This window comes from Mustela nigripes, chromosome 4 (assembly GCF_022355385.1).
Source record: "Mustela nigripes isolate SB6536 chromosome 4, MUSNIG.SB6536, whole genome shotgun sequence".
Classification (NCBI taxonomy): domain Eukaryota; kingdom Metazoa; phylum Chordata; class Mammalia; order Carnivora; family Mustelidae; genus Mustela; species Mustela nigripes.
In genome coordinates this window covers 50,793,739-50,815,832 of record NC_081560.1, presented here as the reverse complement: position 1 = coordinate 50,815,832, position 22,094 = coordinate 50,793,739, and the positions used below count along the sequence as shown (strand labels likewise).

General features: G+C 39.9%; 1 protein-coding gene across 5 annotated transcripts in view; it reads left to right on the top strand.

Moving 5' to 3' along the window:
- The first annotated feature begins 9,015 nt into the window (after positions 1 to 9,015).
- Positions 9,016 to 22,094, top strand: part of PALS2 (protein associated with LIN7 2, MAGUK p55 family member) — a 109,429-nt gene continuing 96,350 nt past the window's right edge. For 3 of the 5 annotated variants that reach the window (XM_059395682.1, XM_059395678.1, XM_059395679.1), the window contains exon 1: positions 9,016 to 9,183. The gene's annotated coding sequence lies outside the window, so the exon portion shown is untranslated. Of the gene's footprint in view, positions 9,184 to 9,694; positions 9,900 to 22,094 lie in introns of those variants that run through there. The other 2 variants (XM_059395680.1, XM_059395681.1) reach the window with 1 other exon arrangement.

Here is a 22,094-nt window from a genome sequence, read left to right as displayed (position 1 = left end):
CAACTTGGGAGAATTACATATTGACTTCGAATGAGATGAATTGCAGTAAGCACTTTTTTTTTTAAGATTTTTTATTTATTTATTTGACAGATAGAGATCACAAGTAGGCAGAGAGGCAGGCAGAGAGAGAGGAGGAAGCAGGCTCCCTGCTGAGCAGAGAGCCCGAGGTGGGGCTCGATCCCAGAACCCTGAGACATGACCTGAGCTGAAGGCAGAGGCTTAACCCACTGAGCCACCCAGGTGCCCCAATCACTTCTTGATTTTAAAAAAATGGAACGAGTTAATCAAATAAATGCTTAGTACCAATAATATGTCTGTGTCTTCATAATTACCTCACTATCATATAATCATATGATTGTTTTGTGAGTTAACATTTCATAAGCATATAATTTCTCCTCCAAATAGATTGTCTGTAAGTCAGAATTCTGTTAGTGACAAGTGATAGTAATCCAATTCAAATTAGTTTAATTTAAAAATGGTCTTGCAGGGGCGCCTGGGTGGCTCAGTGGGTTAAGCCGCTGCCTTCAGCTCAGGTCATGATCTCGGGGTCCTGGGATCGAGCCCCGCATCGGGATCTCTGCTCTGTGGAGAGCCTTCTTCCTCCTCTCTCTCTGCCTGCCTCTCTGCCTGCTTGTCCTCTCTCTCTGTCAAATAAATAAATAAAATCTTAAAAAAAAAAAAAGCACATATTAAAAAAAAAAAAATGGTCTTGCAAACTTATGTAACCAGAAGAGTCCAGGGCTGGCCTCAGGCATGACTAAATCTTCCTTTCCCAAGTGTTTCTAAGTGTTGATTAGAAGAAAGAAAAAAAAAATCTTTCTCCTTACTATAGTATATAAAAATACCAACTTTCCTTGATTTAGGTAACATGTCTACTTCTTGGACTAATCACTTTGGCTCAGGGGAGGGAGTCCTCTGATTGGCTATGCCTATGTTACATGGCCACTCCTATGACTTGAGAGGTTGGGAAGGATACCATAATTAGCAGCCCTACTGGAATTTAATGCAGTGAATAGTGACTGAAACATTCCTCTAAAGGAAAAGAGAAGCTGCAATTATCAGAACATAAAATAAAGATAAACAATGAGAGGTATCCATCATAAATTATAAGTTCTTCTAAGTCAATGAAGTTTCTTTCACTTAGATGTATCCCTCATATCAACCAGCAAAGCAATTATCCATGTGGATAGAAGACATTCAAACAATGCATAAATAAAAACAATACATACATACAAAAAATTAAATAGATTCAGAATCAGCCATGAATCTCCTTGAGACAACTGAATTAGCACATAAGACTTGATTATGTTTTCACCCTAAGGTAAAGAAATGTGTGAGGTATGAATTAAAATGTGCCCCCTTTCTTGTATGACCTGTTGCAATCTCTGAGAGGCAGAGTCTGAGACAGAGTTCAGTGTATAGTTCAGTAGGTGCACTTGGATGAATACCTGTGAAGGAAGAAATGGTAGCAAGATTGGGCTGAGAGAGAAATCAGTATGGAATGCAGACCTGAACAACAGTCTTAGCTGATTCCACAGGGACATTGAGCTAAAAATAATCTCTCAGTAGCTGGACCTTTAGATGCCCTACCCTCTCCATCAGTCATTTAAATGTGGATCACCCTGGAAAGGGCTTGGGGGATGAATTTGAGCATATGGATTTTCTGCAGCTCAGGACATCCCTGAAGGGCTAACGGAAGCTGGAGTCTTTCTTCTGACAGCTCTCCTGCAGCTGGAGCAACAAGTCTTTCCTTGAAGCATATCTGGGGAGTGTCTCTCTGCATCGACCACATCCTTCAGAGAAGGTGAAGTTAACAGGCAAAGAGAAAGGGGTGGGGGGGGAACCACCAAAAACTGGAGTAATAGTTTCTGTTATGCTCTATTATCAATAATTTACATACACTGCTTTAAAAAGTAATTCATTTAATCCTAACATTATCCTTTCCTGGTAGAGATGGGGATTTACACATCGTGAAGCTGAATTGATGCTCTCTATTCCTTTCTTACTTGCTAAGAACCTGTAGTATAAAACCATCTTCAGTGCAATGTGTTGATGGCTAAACAATGGCCATTCTAAATGGGTAGAAGAAACTTTTCTTAGTCTTCTTTAAGGTGTTGTTTATTTCCGATTTTATTTATTACTCTTTTATTTCTTAAAAAGCCTAGTTCAGAAAAAATTGCACTTTTCTATAACACACTTCTATTGTAACAACAATAACAACAAAAATAGCCTTTCCACAAATGTTACATTGTTCAAATACACACTCACAGTAAGTCTGAAAATCGTGGTGATGAATCCAAGTTAAATGACATGTTACAGAGAACCCTTAATTGTGGGGACTTGTACTATAATTAATTCCAGTTGAATGGACCTGAGAATTACAAAGCACTCTGTATATGAGGTGTGGGAATAAGCAGGAGCTCTGCGTTTGAACTGACTCAAACACTTCTAGCTTGGAGCTTTGGGAAGGTTAACTTTACCCTCTTCACTCGTTTCTTTGTTTGTACAGTGGTGGTGATAATAATGATTCAAATGGGATAAAAAGACACAAAGCACTGTCTTCCACAAGGTGTGAGGTCAATCGGTAGTTATCATAATTCACTTATTATTATCAAGATGGGATTGTTTTGAAAGGTTGGACTTTCATATTTATCAGCAGCTCTCTTAAACTGGAATAAGCTCTCTTGAGAAGGAATGAAGTGCTCTGTACTGTGTAACATGAAGATTGCATCACTTTAGAATGGGCCATTAAGTTCTTGCACTTTTTAACAGCCGAAGTTGCTTGCCCTCACCACCTTCTATATATACACATATACACCTGCTCCTGTCTTTGTTCCCAGGCTGCTGATCTTGACCGTCTTTCTTTCAATCATGTAACAAAAAATGTCCTAAATGCCTGGTATGCACACTCATGACTTGGTTTTACCTTGTCTTAGTCTTCTGGAGGAGCATCAGACTCTGAGAGTTTTACCATTTGCTTTTGTGGTTAATCACTATTCAGATACTCTTTTTTAGTATAATGGCATAAAACTCCTCAAAAAGACCTCCTCTACCCTCCATGATTCATGCCTCTGCCTCTCCAATGAAGACTATATTTTGTTTCCTGTTTTCATATCTTTCTAAATCTTCATTTGGTACCTGAGTAGGAGGTCTTTTTTATTTTTTTTTTTCAACTTATATATAAATGGGAGATGTGGAATTTAGAGGTTAATTTTAAATGAGAACCCCAAGGGGTTAATTAGACATAGAGGTTGACTGCTGACAAGATAAAGTCAAGCAGCTCTGTTAGGGTCCCTGCCTGAAATCTGATTGTCCTTTCAAGAGCCATAACTTGCATATTCAAGAATAGGAGTTCAAGTCTAATTAGCAACGTTTTTGCCATTTCATTTTCTTTAATTTAAGAAGCCTACCAATTACTTTATCTATTTCCATAAATAAACCCCTACTATGGTCAATATTGTGCCAAGTTCCACAGGCATTTCTGTACACAGAACCCTGAACTCTTATTTGCAAACAAGAAGGGGCCAGGGAAGGCAGTGAAAAGAGTGTTAAGATTAATATTCACAAACATAAATGATGCTATTATGAAGTAGAATAGGAAAAGGGCCATGAGAGATCATCAAAGTGTTATTGGAATTCAAAAGGAAGTAATTGCCTCTTCTTAGGGTGGGGCAAGAAAGTTTTAATAGAAAATGAGGATGTGAAATAGGCATAGAAGTTTCTGTTTGATTAGCAGGGATGTGGGAAGGCATTCCTACCAAAACAAAGGGGTGGGAATATGAAGGTGTGAGATATGGCTGATGTATAATATCCACACATGGGGGAGCCTTCAAGATTGCTGTGAATGACCTTGTGAATGGAGTTCCACAGGAGGCTGGGATGATATGCCTGACACCTGGCTTTCGGGTGTGCATGAGATTGGACAAGGAAACTGTAGGGTTAGAGGAAATGGACCAGAGAATCTACTGTAACATTGAGAAGGTGAACATCACAGGACCTGGGTGCAGGCTAGGCTGTCTTTGTTATGGAGAGGGTAAAAAGAGGTGAGAAAAGTGGGGGAGGTGTAAGGGAAATTTGCAGGAGGGGATTGAGGAGGGTAGCAGAAGCAATGAATTTTATTTTAAACATGTTCATTTGAGCTTGAATGAATGGCTTATCCAGCTGGATACATTCAACAGGAAGTTGAAAACATCCCTCAGGGGAGAGTAGAACTGTAGACACAGATGTGGAATCATTAAAGATGGCGTTCTAAGGGTCATGATATTCTCTTTTTTTAAGATTTATTTATTTATTTATTTGACAGACCCAGATCACAAGCAGGCAGAGATGAGAGAGATGAGAGAGAGAGGAGGAAGCAGGCTCCCCATGGAGCAGAGAGCCTGATGTGGGGCTCAACCCCAGGACCCTGGGGGCCATAAGGGTCATGATATTCTTGAAAGAAGCAGTGGTCTCTTTTTCTACACTTTCTCCTTTAAAAGTCTCTTCCTTCTTAGTGTAACATTTCAGTTTAGGAAGTGGGAGGACATGATGCAACAAGAGGTCAGACAAGGAATAATCAGAGAAGTCAAAGAAGTTTCTGGGTTGTATAGTATCAGAGGAATGAAAGGAGAGGAGAACTTTAAAAGATTGTGGGGGTGGGGGTTGTGCTCGTCAACCTCCTCAAACACTGCAGAGAAGTTGGGTTGTTTGAACACTAAGCTAAGGCTCTCCCTCCACGATTCCATTGTGTCTGCTTAAGATTCCTGTCATAGTACTTATCACATGACATTTTAATTGTTTATTATTCTCTGTCATAAGGTAGGGATAATTTGATAATGTTAATTATTTTATTTCCAGCAATTATCACTATTAAATTAGTGAATGGATGAATAAACACATAAATGAAAATGTCAGTTGTGACAGTTTCAATAGAGAGGTGGATGTGGAGGCTAATTCTATTATCTAAAGAAAAAGAGTGGTGGTAAGGAGAGTCAGGGAGATATATGAAGAGATATATAGCTCTTATCTTGTAAGAAACAAGAAACAACCCCAAATACATAAATTTTTATAATTGTTGGCTTTCCTTGTGATGATCAAAAAATGAACTGCCATTGTATCAGGGAAGGTTCTGATTTCAGGTGGGTAGGAGAAAGTTCCACTAAGAATAACATTTCTGTTTATTTTGAGATTGTTGATCTGGTGGGACTTCAGAGAGATTTAGATGACAAGAAAAGCCTCTGACAGGTATCTATGAAAGCTGGATTAAAACAATAATATACACAATCAACTGTGGTCCAAGGGCTTGTAAACCACTGCCAGATGGAATGCTCAGAGAACTGGGAACAGCGATCTTTAGGCAGCCAGGTGAAACTAATCTGGAGAAGCTTTAGGAAGGAGATAAATTTAAGCTGTTTTGAAAGGGGACTATTCTAGTCAATTGGCGAAGAGTCTTAGAGCACAGGATTAGGTATTTTAATTTGATTACTTGAGGTAATTTGGAGCCACCCCAATGTTCTGAGAAGACTTGGTATAAACGTTGTTTGGAAGATGACTCATTTCAGTAGTTCTTAACTCTAGCTACATATTAGAATTACTGGCAGAGCTCTGAAAGATCCTGATGCCCGTGCTGCACCCCAGAAAAACTAAATCTAGAGGCAAGAGCCAGCTACGTTTGTTTGTTTTTTGTTTTTAAAGTTCTCTGGATCACCCCAATAAATAACCAAAAGCAGAAGCACTGTTCTAAGCGTAGGAAAAATTGCAAGCAAACAAGAGAGATACTTGAATTAGAAAGGTTAGTAAGGTTGGCTGGAAATTGGAGTCTGACCTAGCTTAGTGAACAGAGATAAAAGGGGTGAGGCTAAATAAAGTATTCTGGAGGAAAGCTTGGTTGGACTCTGTGTTGCATGTCAATTGCAATTTTTCATAAAGCTATATTGCAGGAGCATCACTGCTCTTATTATGATGGATCAGTTAGAAAATGAGTAACTTGCTTTGCTAAAATTTGGAGCTTGTTCCTTAGTAAAATTCTCAGTTTCTGACGTAGCAAAGCAGGTCAGAAGAGAAAAGAAAACACAATCATATTAAAAGTATGGAAGCTTTTGTTTATATCAGAAGGAGAAAATAAAGCCAACAATGGATGCTGTGGAATTAAGAATCAAAATTCAACTTTAAGTTGAGTTATGATTAGGAGATAGCAGGCTGTGGTAAGATTACCCCTCTAGAGTAACCTTGAAGGAAATGAAAAGTCAGATCATTAAGGACACTGAAGAGAAGGATTCCCCATCATTTTCAATCATAGCATTCCCCTTTCTGGAATGAAGAAGTTGTAACAGATACGGGAAATGGATGGGTCATGTCTCAGAAATTATGACCTCTCAGAAAGGTGGGCTGGCAAGCAATGATGAGAGTTCCAATGTTCCTATTAGATCACTTTAAATTTATTCTGGCGTGTCCCACCTCTTAAGTTTAGAGGAAGGGCAGAATGTCATAAAGTGGCATATTACTTATAAAAAGAAGTAGTGTTTCATAACGTAACCTGTATACGAGTATTTGATAAAATATAGATGCTGAAAGAGAAACACTACCAAGAGAATCTTGAAGAGAAGCAACTGAAGCCATAGATGTGAAGTAAAATCATTTTTCTGGCTCTGAGGATGAGGCGGTTTTACAACTGCGATAAGCCTCTAATAGCTGCCATCATTATTTAGAGAATAAACTTAGAATTGTAAATAAAATACAATTGTTCTATATTACCCCTCTCAAATGCTGGGTCCTTGGTACATGCAGGAATAAGGGAGTTAAGCCAGGGCTGGTCCTAGCTGGAAGGCAGTGAGGTGTACATGTGATTTGAGAGGTAGAGACTCCCCAACTCTTCCTCCACAAAACTTCCTCCTATTTGCAGGGTATGGAGGTAGAGTAGGAAGTTAGGACATTGTTTCCAGAAGACCCTTGAGAAAATGAAAGTGCACTACAGGGATCAAAAACACACCCCAAAATGATATTCAACCCCTTCCTCCCAGAGGAGCTTCAGGCACCAGCTGGACAGGAGGGAACGTGGTAAAATTGGGGGTTAGAAGGGAGAAGAGAATAAAAGTTCAGAGGCCTGGGTAGGGTATAGCAGGAATGAGCCACCAGGTATCCTGTGGGAAGCAAATGAACCTGGGGGAAGCAAGAAGAGGAAAAAGAAGATGTGAAAGTTATGCTGAGTCTCTGAGAAGAGAAACCTCCTTCTTCCATTCCGCCTCCCCCTTGCCGCACTCTTGGGCACACCACCCACTGTACTTCATTTCACCCAGCTCGCCTGACTATAGGGAGTGGGGGAGCACCACATGTGCCCAGAGCTACTCTGTTCCCTTTAGTACATTCAAATCTCTGTAAAACCTTCCAACGTCTCCTCCTCAGGATAGCTGCTCCAGAAAAGAAGGTTCTCAATACTCTACAAACTCCCCCTGCATGTTGGTTTGCAAAATTAATGATCCTATTGGAAAAGGAAACTAATCTTTGATACTTGGTTGAGGCTAAGGAGAAAAAACACTTTTTTTAGGGAACGAGGCCACCTTAAGACACCTCATCCATGGTACTCTGCCCCTCTTTCACGCTAGCCACACTCACAGAGAGGGAGGAACCTATACAGTTTGAAACTCCATCTCTGAGTCCAAAGGACCATGATGCATCCACTCATCCTGCAAATGTTTACTAAATCCTGTACTGCTCTTGCAGCACAGTGCGACAAGCCCAAGAGAAGCCAAGGAAGACTGCATAGAGGTCTCCTGATGGGGTATTCCTCACTTGTCAAGTTTTACTTGCACTTTCTACAGCCACTGTTTGAAAGGACTCAGCAAACATTTTGCAAAATTTAAATAACATCTTCATAGTTTCTCCGGCTTCAGGAAGAACACAACAGCTTTTTCAAAAGTCTCCAGTCACAGGGCTGAGAGTTCACAGACATCTTTGGGGATCAGGTAGCCGTTAAAGGAATTGGAAGTTCTCCTACTGCCTTGCTGTGTTTTTCTAGCCAGAGTCTGTGCTGCACTGCATTGCTCAGTTCCTTTCAACTGAAAAATTCAATCTGCGCTCCTGTCGAAATGTGTCATCTCACCCCCGGACAGTCATCACAGTTCACCATACTCCACGCCGAGCCAGAGTTGAGGTGGCAAGGATGGCGCAGTCGCCCCTTACGAGGTCTGGGAAGGCCAGAGGTTGGGGAGGAGCTGAACAACTGGTGCCGTGGGAATGTCCGGCAAAGCCAGCTCTGGGAGTTCCACGGGATAGTCGGTGCTATGAGAAGAGCTCTTGTCCGTCCATATCCTCGGGTGTGAATCCCACTCGCTGGTTGGGCCTTTGGGAGAAAATTCATGAAGGACACCCTCAGCGTTGTAGACCCTCCCAAATTACACATCAGAACCAGGGGTGTGTGTATGCAGGGGAAGGGAGGAGATTCTCCAGAGGCTTTTCTTTGCGTCTGTTTATGCCTTGTGCCCAGGGACTAGGTTCTTAGAACGTCAACTCTTGGAAAGGGCAGGGAGGGGCGTCTTTTACGCCCCATAGAGTATCCGATCTGTAGGATTGGATACGCCCTCGCCTATCAGTAAATGCTGAATGACAGCGAAGATTTCGGCCGGAAGCCCAGGCGCGGATTGGGGGATTGGGTCTGACCGACCCTCTCGCGGGCGCGATTCGCGGCCCGCGCCGGGAGACACGGGAGAGGCCGCCGGGCGCTGGCGGCACAGTCAGGCCCCGGCGCCGCGGGCGCAGTCTGCGGGCGCTCGGAGGGGGGCTCCACCTGGCCGCCGCGCCGCGGCCGGAGGGGCGGGGCCGGGCTTCGCGGAGGCACTGACGCCTCCTCGCGCCCGAGCGCGCGCTCCTCGGCGTTCGGCGCACGCGCGGGGCCGGGAGGGAGCGCGCCCCCGACAGCGGCGGCGCGAGGCGCAGGAGGGGGAAGAGCCGGAGGAGGGCTGCTGAGGGGAGGCTGGCCGAGCGCGCGGCGGTGGCGGCGCCAGCGACCGGAGCCGGGGCGGAGTGGGGAGCGAGGGAGGGGGGCGGAGGGAAGGGGGCGGAGAGGAGAGAGAGCCGCATTTCCAATTCCCAACTACGAGCACCGAGTTTGTAGATGGGGCTGCTCGGCGGCGCCTGCGGCTGAGCGAGAGCAGCAGCGGCGGGCGCAGGGGAGCGGCGGCGGCGCGGAGGCGGCCGAGGTGCGAGCCGGTGAGTTACTGGGGCCCCCACGCTGCTCGGGTAACGGTCTGGCCGCGCGCCGAGGCGGCCGGAGGGCGCCCTGTTGCTCGTCGCCGTGCGCCACGCGGGGACCCCGGCCCGCCCCGCCCCCTCAGCACCTGGGCTCGGTGAGCCGGGGGCCGGGGCGGCGGAGGCGGCGCGGGTCGGGAGGGCTGCTAAGCGTGCCTAACCCGGCCGGGCCGGCGCAGATGGGGCGCGCTTTGCCGGGCCCCTGGCCCCGGGGCTGCGGGCGGGCTAGAGCGCGGCAACGTGTCTGGCCCGTGCTGCCGGCTGCCGCGCGGAGGCCGGCTCTCCACGCGGTCCCCGGCGCGGCCCCGGCTGGAGCAAGGCTGGGGCTGGGGGCGCGCGGGGCCCCCTCCGGGCGCCTGGAGCCGTGCGCGGGCGCCGACACCCTCTGCGGCGGGAGTGGCGTTTAAGGCATGAATGGAGAGCGGCGCCGGGGGCGGTAGTTGCTGTGACTGACACCTTTGGGGTCAGTGCCGAGAGGGGGCGATTCAGCCGGCTTCTGGCGTGCTCCCGAGCCCCAAGTTCTTGGGGGAGGAGGCTTTCTGCAACTATTGCTGCTACTTCCGAAGCACGAGACTCATTTGGCCAAAGTGGTTTTGGGCCGAGCACGCGCTGCTCCGGAGGCGTTCGCCGCTGAGGCAGTGTTTTCGATCCTGGGTACATAATCTGGAACCGAAAAGGTGCGGGGCCTTTTTTTTTTTTTTTTTTTTTTTTTTTAATTTTTTTACTGGCGGGGTGGAGGGCCAGGAGGGAGTCGCTTGAGGGATCATACGGCCGGTGTGATGACAGGCTGTGGATGGGTTAGTGGAGATATATATATATATCTCCACTAACCAATATATATATATATGTATTTTTTTTTTTTTCAGAAGGACTTTTTAACACTTTACTGGGAGTTTAGTCTCAATCTCACGAGCTCCTGGGATTACAGCCGGAGATTACATCCGTTAAACTTATTCAGATGGGGCATGCATTTATGTAAGGGGGTTGCGGGCAGGCTAGGAAGGGAATTGAAGGAAGCTCAGAAAATTCTCCGCATTACTTATAAACAGCCTGTTAAGGTCAAGCTAGCCACGTTTTACTCTTTCCTACGGCTTTGGGGATTGTTAGTATTTCACTTTATGCTTCCTAAATTGGTCTTCTTTTAATATGGCTTGCAACATTTGAGGTGTGTTAAAATGCTCTTCAATTGGAGTATGATTTAGCAGCCATTTCTACCCGTGAAATCTTTCAAATCGTCCTTTGGAAACTTATGTATGTCGACTATATTAGGCGAGGTAACAGTGTTATCAATGCAGAGATAGTTGCGGTACAAACGTACAACAGACCTCAGGTAATAGTGCTTATTTTAGGTACCTACTGGGCAGTTATGGTAAGGTATCAGGCCTTATTATAGTAATATGTTCTGAGGCCTCATTACAGTAAACAAAAAACTTTTATGGGTTGTGTCATTTTGAGGTCATTTGTATCTGAAATCTATCATATTTAAATACATGTTTAAATACATGTTTGCACAACATGTTACTTTTTAAGGTCCTTTTTTCATTTTAGACTAAGGTTACATAATATTCAAATGGTAACATTTACATTCCGTTTTGTCCTTTGGGGTTGCACACTAATTATGAAAAAACATCCGTGAGTGTGTATGTGTGTGTCCTTTTCCAATTGATACTACTCAGCTCCTTTCTCACCTGGAATTTCAAAACTGAATTATTTTACATTCTAGATTAAATAAACACTGGAAGAATTAAGGTTCTTAAGCAAGTCTGGAAGTGCTATATAAGACAAAATCATTTTTTTTTGTTCTTTGAGCCAACTTGGATTTTTTAAAAATGAATCATATTTTTCTTAAACATTTGAGGGAGCAGGTCCCCCCCCCCCCCATAACCGAGACAACCACAATTGTGTTACCTTTTTAAAAGGCTTTTTTAAAATTGAAGTTGAGTGCTTACCATCTTTTTCTAATGTTCTTTACCACTTAATAATGGATGGTTAGAAGACAACAGATAGTTTTAATTAAATGCCTTTCACATTTTTGACATTCACGCTTTGTTAAAAGCAAGTAACAGCAAATTATTGCTGAGAGTTGCAAATAATATAGGGTTAGTGCTAGTCAAAGGCTATCTAAGTTTAAGAACACCAAGAAAATAAATAATCGAAGAAACAAGAGGGCTCATTTGTATATTTGACATCACTTTATTATAAATTATCTAGTTCTAGGTGATTTTTGAAAGTGTTTTGCAAAGTAGACATTAGGTATAGAGCACTGATAATTTTCTTTTCCAAGGCAGTTCATTTGGTAAGTGACTAAATTTGCACCAGAACTCTGATTCAGGTAAATGTGGTTAACTTGCAAGGGATGTGCTGATACTTACTCCAGAAGAACTGAACATCTGCCTGTTTTAGATAAAACAAATACTGAGCTCCCTGAAGATATTGTTTATTCCTTTAAAAATATATGCTGAGAAAAAATGCTAGTTTTATTTTACCTGTAGGTTCTTTCCTTCCAAAAATAGACTTCACATTTATAAATACCGTAGGAGCAGATAAGCATAAAAGATCTCTTTATTGATAGGTTGCTAGTATTGAATTAAAAATTTTATTTCTTTCTTGTAGGGACCAGGTTCTGTATAGTGTATATTTGGTCAGTCCCACAGAAGCTGCAATGATTTCCGCACTCTTCTTGTTATTTGTCTGTGACCACTGGGGGGAGACTTTATACAATTTAGATTGACCGTATCCCTCCCTTTACATACACTCGCTTCTAATCATCCCTGGGCACTTTGCCAAATGCTGGATCTGTGTTGAGGAGGATGCACTCAGAATCAAGTCTTGATCGAAGTGTCTAGTAACTTTTATTTTTTTTTTAACTCACACCACCACTCACAAAGTACCTCTCTTCATAGATTGTATTATTAACGTTCTACTTTTTGGTCTGTTGTTAAGTGAGCTAACTAAATATCTCACATAATGAAAGATGAGATTCATAAATACATTAGAGCTTTCAAAGGCTGACTTTACTGACATTAATCTTAGTAGCAATGTAAGTTTAATCACTTGCTTAGTGTACACAGATATTAGCTGTCTGAAAAGATCTGGAGATACAGGTGTGCTATATCTGAACCTCTTCAAACAGATTTGGCTTCTATTTTAAAAAGCTTTCAGAGGAAGAGGTATTATAGCATCCCTTGTACCCAATTTTACCAGAAAGGGGAAGTTCTTCCTTTTTCATAGTAGTAAAGATAAGATTAAAACTCACAACTTGGGGCGCCTGGATGGCTTAGTGGGTTAAAGCCTCTGCCTGCCTTCGCCTCAGGTCATGGTCCCAGGGTCCTGGGATTGAGCCCCATATCAGGCTCTCTGCTCAGCAGGGAGCCTGCTTCTCTTCCTCTCTCTCTGCCTGCCTCTCTGCCTACTTGTGATCTCTGTCAAATAAATAAATAAAATCTTAAAAAAAAAATAAAACTCACAGCTTTATTGACCATTAAATCATGGCCATTCTTTTTTTTTTTTTTTTAAGATTTTATTTACTTATTTATCAGACAGAGATCACAGGAAAGAGAGAGGAAGGGAAGCAGGCTCCCCGCCGAGCAGAGAGGTTGATTCAGGGCTCGATCCCAGTACACGGATCACGACCTGAGCCGAAGGCAGAGGCTTTAACCCACTGACCCACCCAGGCGCCCCAATCATGGCTATTCTTAGTCAGAAGTCTGGTTTCCACTTTTGGCAATGTCCAGTTGAATAATCGTGAACTCAGTAAACCAAGGATATTATGTTTATAGTAACTTAGAAGTTTTATATTCTTTAATAACGAAGACCTTTGTACATTCCTGATCATAGTAGATAGGATAGAATTTGGAATAGTTTCTAACGTTTTATCATCCTAAATTCTTTAAAAATCGCTTTTCTTTTTTCCTAAATTAAAAAAAAATGTTGATGGTATACCAGAAATGATGTTTTTTGCTTAGGAAATGTTCCCTTTTAGCTTACTTCAAGATTGTGTCAAATACTTGCGGATGGTAACTTTTAAAGGCCTGTTTTGTTAAAGTTATCCGAAGCAAGGCAATATGAGAATTAAAGATAATATACTGTGGGGCGCCTGGGTGGCTCAGTGGGTTAGGCCGCTGCCTTCGGCTCAGGTCATGATCTCAGGGTTCTGGGATCGAGTCCCGCATCAGGCTCTCTGCTCAGCAGGGAGCCTGCTTCCTCCTCACTCTCTCTCTCTGCCTGCCTCTCTGCCTCCTTATGATCCCTCTCTGTCAAATAAATAAATAAAATCTTTAAAAAAAAAAAAGATAATATACTGTGTTTTTTGTAAAGCTCAAGTCATTCACATCTTTTTCTACTGCCTACTAGTTGCTATATATGAACTAATCCCTACTTCAGTTTTACTTTTTGATTACTCCTTGTTCACTATATTCTATCTTTATTGCCCTTCTTTTTGTCCCTCAGAAATGTCAGGGTTTGTTCCTAACTTAGGACTGTTCTCTCTGCCTGGAATTCTCTTCCTAAAACATTACATGGCTAGCTCATTTTCATCATTTCAGGTTTCAGTTCAGAAATGATCTTCTCAGATAAGCAGTATTCTCTAACCACCCGTTTAGAATGACACTATGCTTATTTCCTTCTGTCTCATTACCTTTAAAAAAAATTTCTGCAAACTGCTTATCATTATCTCAAATTGTATTGTTATATTATTTCATTGTCTACTCTCAGTAGAATAAGCCCCATGGAAACAGCAATTGTAGCCCTTTTATTTAACTATATTTCAAGGACTCAGATATGTTCCTGGCACACAGATGTCATTAAATAAATATTCCTTTTTTTTTTTTTTTTTTTAAATATCTGAGTTTCTGTCTTTCCTCAATTTCATTAAAGTGTTCCTTTATGGAATGATATGAATAGATGGTAGTTGTAGTAAGTAGGCTACTTTTGGCTCTAAGTAAAGGTAAGGCATATTGTAAAGATGCATGGAGTATTGATGGAATCCAAAGGTTGGAACTCAGGATTTCATCCAGTGCCGGCACGATACGCTTCATCTCTTTATTCTGGACATGCATTTCCTTCATTTCTTTTTTTGCTGCAGAGGATCACTTCCTAGTCCTCTCAATGGAAAATATGGCTGCCAGCATCTCCTGAATTTTTTCAGTACTAGCCCAGACAACAGGAAGAGATTCTTCTAGTACCCTTCACTCCCCTGTTCAACAAACTATGTTGTATTGGTGGTATTTGCTGTAACTATGTGAAATGGAATTGGAGAGAAAACCCAAGTAGATAGTATAATGATATAATGATTAACATTCACCCTTGACCACCTCTAGAAGTTTGGTTTCCCATCTTTTAAATTTTGCTGGTATATGAAGTTAGAAGATCTGAAAGGCACTGTCCTGGGGATATTAAAAAGAAATGTCCTTTCATGGAAGGAATTTACAGTTTGGTTGAGGACAGTAAGATATATACATGAAGGAAAGAAACGATTAAAAATAGCATGGTGATAATATAGAAACAGGAAAATATTTGCAGCTTGTATTGCAGACAAAAGGTGAATTTCCTTGATATATAACAAATACCTATAAGTTGATAAGAAAAAGACCAGCAATAAAGTTGGGTAAAGATTATAGACAGAATTCATAGACATGGAAATCTGAGTGGCTCCTAAGCATATATATTCAACCTCACACATAGTATAAATATCATAATTAAACCAATGGGGTACCATTTTCACAAATTAGAAGGAAAAAGAATTTGATAATTTTTTCAGGAGGATAGAGACTAACAGGTGCTCTCTTGCATTGCTGGTGGAAATATAAATCAATAGAATTTGATGTGATTGAAATTTCTGAAGAGTACTAGGGTAAATAGAAATACTTGAGAATACGCATAAATTGGTGTTAGGTGTTTGTGGGAGAGGAAAGTGCTAATGTACAATTTAATTATCTGAACACTAACTTGTGTTGCTTTATTTTTAGCTTTAGTCATGAAACAAGCCCAGGCTAAGTAAATCCAGCGAGGTCACATACCCTCTTAACCCTGAACAAGGGAGCCTCCTTTTAGGATAATATTCAGTTCATCTTCCTAGATCACCCTTTCTTTTACTCTAGTCCTGGTGAAGTTTGTTTATAAATCACTGAGATTTCTATATACTTTGTATCTTTCAGAGCATAGCACTTTGTTAACTGCTTAGTAGCACTCAAGTAGGTTGAAGGTAACTGTGCTTAGCTTATTAGCTTCTCATAGACCCACTTCATAATTTTATGCTTTTGGAGATCTTTTGTAAAAAGTGATTTAGAATTTCATTTGGTAAATGTACTTCAGATTTTATTACAATAAATGGTGATTAGGGCAGTTTTATAAATTGTTTATAATGTAATTTAATGAAACCTTACTTTTACATGGTTCCTTTGTTCTATAAAATATTGTTAGGTCTTAGTTGGGTTAGATAGATATGAAAAGTGGGATAGGGCAGCTTAGGATGCATGAAATCTTTATAGAACAATTTGTGAGGAAGTATGAGGAAAATGAGCAGATCAAGGGCATATGGTTTAGAGAAGGTGTGGATCATAGAAGGGCTGCATCTTAGAAGGGGTTTTAACCTAGGAAAATGCTAAGCCAATTTAGCTGATTATATACTTCAAGGATATGATATATACTTTATAATATTTTTATTTTCTAGGTCATTTATCATGAATTGACTTTGGTACAGGGGTTCTCCACCTAACTAGGCATCAGAATCCTTTAGAGTTATTCTATACCAAAGGATTCTAATTTGGTAACTCTGGTGTAGGACCAGATCATGTTTATATTTTTAAAACCAACAAGAGCCAATATTTGTCAAGTAATACATTATATAAAATACTCTCTTTAATAACCAATTCAGTTAGTGTAGCTTTTAGGCTCCTACACCATTTACATAACTCTAACCCTAGAATTTGGTCTCCTACCATATCGATATCTCTACAAGCATCAGATTTCCAATGCTTTGCTAACTTTTTATACTCTCCCTTTTTTTGTTCCCTTGTTTCTTCTTTACTAATAAATGTTCAAACTTGCCTCTTCCAAGAAGCTATATTGTCTGGCCTCATGCACAGTTTATCTTTTCAGTACAAGACAAATTAGAGCACAACACTTACATAAGACAATTACACATCATTTCAGTAGCTGTTTTGTGTGCTTTCGCTCACATGAGCCTTGTATGTATATGCCTGGTTTTACAGTTTGAACCTCCTTAATTTTTCCTCTCAGTACCAAGAGCTTGGAGCTCAGTCATAGTATCAGTGGCATGAACAATATTATTGAGTACTTACTATGTTTTAGGACTATACTAAATGCTATCCATACATGGTCTCATTTGCTCATCGGATTTTTGAAATCAGAAACCCTTATATCATTGTGTCAGTTTTCTGTGTCTGCTCTATAACAAATTCCCATAAACTTGATGGCTTAAAACAAAAGACATTTATTCTCTCACAGTCTAAAGGCCAGAGGTCTGAAATAAGTATCATTGCGCCCAAATCAGGGAGTTGGCAAGGCTGTGCTCCCTCACAGGCTCAAGAAGAGAATCTGTTCTTTGCCTCTTTCATGTTTCTGGTAGCTGCCAGCATTCTTTGGCTTATGGTTCCATTGCTTTAATCTTCAGTGGCTCCGGATCTCTCTCAGCTCTGTTCTTAAGATCTTCTCCTGTGTGCATGAGAGAAAGAGAAATCTCCCTTTGACTTTTTTTTTAAGGACACTTATAATGACATTTAGGGCCCACATAATAACCCCTGATAATCCAAATAAGGTAACATTCACAGGTTCCAGGGCCTACGACCTAGTTGGTTATCTTTGGAGGACTACTAGCCTACTATACTAGTAATTCAAATAATCCAGAAAAGGAGGGCTGGTGAAAGTCTTTTTACCCCACCTTATCCCTCTCTTTATAAATCAGTGTTTCTTAGGCAGGGATGATTTTGCTACCCTCCCTTCACTTCCCTCAAGGACATTTAGCTGTCATAATTGTAGGGGATTGCCGCTATTGGAATCTATCAGATAGAGGCCAAGGAGACTACAGCAGTGCACAGGACAGACTTCCACAGCAAAGAATTCTCCAGCCCTAAATGTCATAGTGCTGAGGTTGAGAAACACTATTTTGAAGGTGACTATTGCCAGGAGTTTCTTGCGTATCATTCCTAGAAAAAGTTTTATACCTGCACCAGCACATTATCATGAACAAAACTCTCTAATCTGAGTTGATTATGACTGGTCGTAGTTTGTGGTTCACTGAAAGTTGATTTAAGTGAGGAAAAAAAAAATGATTCACACATACTTTAAATAATATATTTTTACTTAAAAATATAAATATTCTGTACATTTATCTGCCAGTGTTTTCTTTCAGTATGTATCTTGCCTGGAGTTCTGTGTCATTATTCTTCTAATTATTCTAGTGCATTATCACTGATTCCTAGCTTTCAAGTAAGAACTTAAAAATTTATGCAAGAATCTGAGTGTAGGATCCTTGTAGTATTTTATGACTCCTCAGTTGTTTTTAGTTGTATGTTTATATTTAATTATATAGTAGATAGCATTTTGTTTTCTTGTTTTTTTTGTCACTTGCTTTCTTTGGGTCTCTCCAAAGCATTCAACTTGGTTTTCATATGAGGAATGATATAACTCCATGGTTTTGTATTAAATAAAATATTGTGTGTGTATATATTTATAAAATAAATTTTTATTTATGAGGAAATATATGTTTAATGTTAAAAATTACATATAAAGAAATTCTGTTTTGTATAAAAAATAATGACTCCTTAAGCTATTGGGAATACTACTCCCAGATGAGCTAATTTGCAAAGTTTCTTATCTGGTGATACGATGACAGCTTATGTCCTAGCTGCTTCTAAATTTTTGGAATTTGTAGAAAACTTTGTCTTAATACAAATGAGAGTTTATAAATTATAGGATAATACTTTACGTACTTTATTCCTATACCATGTTAATGCTTGACTTCCTCTTCTACTAAAGGAAACATTGGCTTTTCATTAACTATGGTAAATATTACTTGGGATTTTGCTTACTAGCAAATTGTAGGATTTTTAAATCCTACAATTCCTTGAAATTACGGTTTGCATTTTATTGTTTCCTTACTTAGCATGGCAGGACAGTTAGAGATACGGGTTGTAATCCCAGTTTTTCTAACTTTCAGCTCTTTTATTTTTTCAGAACTCAGTTCTATGTGGTACAAATAATAAGCCTGCTGGCAAATATGTCTGGTGTTAGCACTGAACTCAATATGCCTCATCTCTAAAACAGAGGTTATAATATCTATTGTGTTAGTGTAAGATTTTAATTAGATAATATAGTCTACTTAGCACAGACTCTGGTACATTTTAAGTGTTCAGTAATTGTCAGTATCATTTTCTTTTCTTACTATTTGGTTCAGGGTTATATGTGCAGTGAATACTATTTGTTGAATAGCATTTTCAGTTGCCTCTGCCTGATTCATAACTTCCATTTTCTTTCACTGCAGTATGAGCTATGTCTCATTTAGTAAATATTTTTTTTTTTTTTTAAGATTTTATTTATTTTTCAGAGACAGGGAGAGAGCGCGAGCGAGCACAGGCAGACAGAGAGGCAGGCAGAGGCAGAGGGAGAAGCATGCTCCCTGCCGAGCAAGGAGCCCGATGTAGGACTCGATCCCAGGACGCTGGGATCATGACCTGAGCCGAAGGCAGCTGCTTAACCAACTGAGCCACCCAGGCGTCCTATAAAAGAACTCTGCTTTTAAAGTAGTTCAGTAAATTATGTGCTGTTAACTAAAGTTAATAAGTCTTATTTTTTTACATGACATTTAAATGTGTTTATAAAAAAAATAAATAAATGTGTTTATAAAGGGAGACTGAGTGGAAAGAGACTATGTGACCTCAAAGATTCCTTCCAACAAAATAAGATTTTATAAAACTCATATAATCCTGATTTTTCCTCCTGTTTTCCCTCTAAAAATCTACAGAAGTAAATAGCGTTTGATAATGCAGCTTTTTTTTTAATGAAGAGAATGACCAATATGTTCTTAATGGTCCATTATATAAAAGGAAATTTTTAGTATTTTGGATGAATGTGGCTGTCTTCAAATGGATATGTCTTTCTCTTTTATTTAGAATATATATGTCTGTATATGTATAATAAAATGTTTCATGGAAAATTTAGCTTTAATAAATAAAATTTTGTCCCTTTTTTTTAATCTATTAAATCTCTTCTGTTTGGGACTTTGATATAGGAAACGTGGGCAACTGAGTTATATTTAATTCATTGAAATTACTTATTTCAGATATTAAACAGTGATCATGGTTATTTTTATGTAAGTTGATTCAAATGCTTTTCATTTTCTTTTTCAAACTAGTAATCTTTTGGAATAGGGGATAAATAAAAAACTTTAAACCATGTTTTTAAGAAGGTTGGAGCACCTTGTGAGGCATACAGGTGAAGTCGTCAGTGGATGTCCTCATCATTCTTAGTATTAGATTCTTGAAAACCTTAATGTAGAGAAATTTTCCCTGAAGGGATTTAAGATGTTATGGGAGAAATAAGGATAAGGAGTTGTGATTGTGAATGAACCTTTAAAAATCCTTATACACTTTCAATGTTCATCCAATTAAAACATTGAATAAAAAATATCAGATTATCAACAACATTTTATGCAATTAAATTTGGAAATACCAGGGATGATACAGTTATTTTCCATTTACCCCTACGTTCTTAAAAGATACTTTTCAGGATTTCCAGTCTGGGGAGTGATAGGGTGGGGAGTTCTTAACATCTTAAGAAGCATTTTTTAGGGTGTCTTCTAAAAAAGAGCCTTTCTTATTTCCACTTAAAAGATACCTCAACTTGTGTTTCCAACTGTTGTTCTAGAGATAGCATAACTTGGATATTTAAAATTTTTTTTTAAAAAATAAGCTTTTAGTAACCTTTATTTAACTCACTCAGCTTGCTAGAGCTGAGTAGGTATTTATAGTTCTTTTCTACCCATGATAATTTCATGCCAGCACTCATCAGAACATAACATAATGGAACACTTACTTGGCTCTGCCTTCTCATTCCCATATCCTTTCTCTCCTTCCCAATAAACTGTTTCCAGATCGAAGGCTGGAAATTGTTTTATCTCTTCTGTCTCTTCTAAAAGTGCACTGCAAATATCTTCTACTCTGCCATCTTTTAATTTCCCTTCTCTTTTATCTTCTAAACTCAGTTCCCCTTTTCTCAAAATACCTGCAAAAAGAGCAGCTTAGAATTTGTTATACTCGAGTAAAAATTTTCACCAAAAGTGAATCTCTGTGTATATATGTATATACTGGAATTTCACACAATAAAAGGGTTACTTTATATAGTTTACCTGAAGAAAGAAACTGTCTTTTTTGCATAGCTTCAGCCAAGCATCGTCCCATGCTCATAGGCTGTGTTTAATATTTATTACTGAAATTGGGAAACGCCAAAAATTAGCATATAAATAGTATTTTATCATGTGCGGCTAAGTTCTGAAAAAGTTTGAAGTTTAGAAGAAGAAATTCTTATCCGTAGGGAGGATCTTGCCATTCATTTGATCGAATTAATTTTGAAATGAGTCCTTTTAACTCTAAAATTTTGATTCTAAAAAAGCAAGAAGTGTGTCATAAATTATTAGGTATTGAACAGCTAAGAAACAATATTGTTGGGTGGGATAACATGAGTGGAGGCATTTAAGTAGGAAGAGATATGTAGCTGTGCATGCAGTAAGTAAAAAAGAACAATGTGGTTGGAATAGTTTATATTAGAAATAGAGGAATTTGGCTGAATAGATAAAAAGCTAGATATTTAAGAGAAATTTAAACATTTTCAGATAATGAAAGTTTTTCTAACCTAGTATTGTCCTTAGAATGACATTTTTACATGATAGTCTTGTGCTGAGTGGATTATAGTGAAGAATAGTGGGAAGAGACTTGTAATAATAATTAAGGTGAAGTAATAAGAGCTTGAAAGTGGTGGCAGAGGGAATGGAGAATAAGAGATGAATGTAGGGAAATTATGAATCCACTGTGGCCTATCAAATGACCTACAAGAGGTATCTCGAAGTTTTCAAGGGATCCTTAGGCCAAGGGCAGTCCCTGGATTTTCAGGGTTTCGGGATGTTTTCCTAAGGTAAACCCTCATCTTGTTTTAAAGGTTCATCTAGGCTCTTGTTTTCTTTTTTTAAGATTGATTGATTGATTGATTGATTGATTTATCTATCTGAGAGAGAGCGTGCGTGCACATGCAGTGTGCTTGCACACCGGCAAGCAGGGTGAGGGAGGGCAGACGGAGAGAGGGAAAGGGAAAGAGAATCTCAAACAGACGCCCCTCTGAGCAGGAAGCCAACTCGGGGGTCAATCTCACGATGCTTAGATCATGTAGGTTCTTTTTTTTTCCCCTTAAGATTTTATTTATTTATTTATTTTTCAGGGTTCTGGATTGAGCTCCATATCTGGCTCCCTGCTCAGCGGGAAGCCTGCTTCACCGTCTCCCACTCCTCCTGCTTGTATTCCCTCTCTCTCTCAAATAAGTAAATAAAATCTTTTTTTTTAATTGTTTTTTTTTTTTAAAGATTTTATTTATTTATTTGATGGACAGAGATCACAAGTAGGCAGAGAGGCAGGCAGAGAGAGAAGAGGAAAGCAGGTTCCCTACTGAACAGAGAGCCCGATATGGGGCTCGATCCCAGGACCCTGGGATCATGACCTGAGCTGAAGGCAGAGGCTTTAACCCACTGAGCCACCCAGGCGCCCCTCAAATAAGTAAATAAAATCTTTAAAAAAACTATGGAAAAGAAAAACTTAGAAAATCAAGACACTGATTTAGTGCAGAAGACTGTAAGAATGTTAAACAGG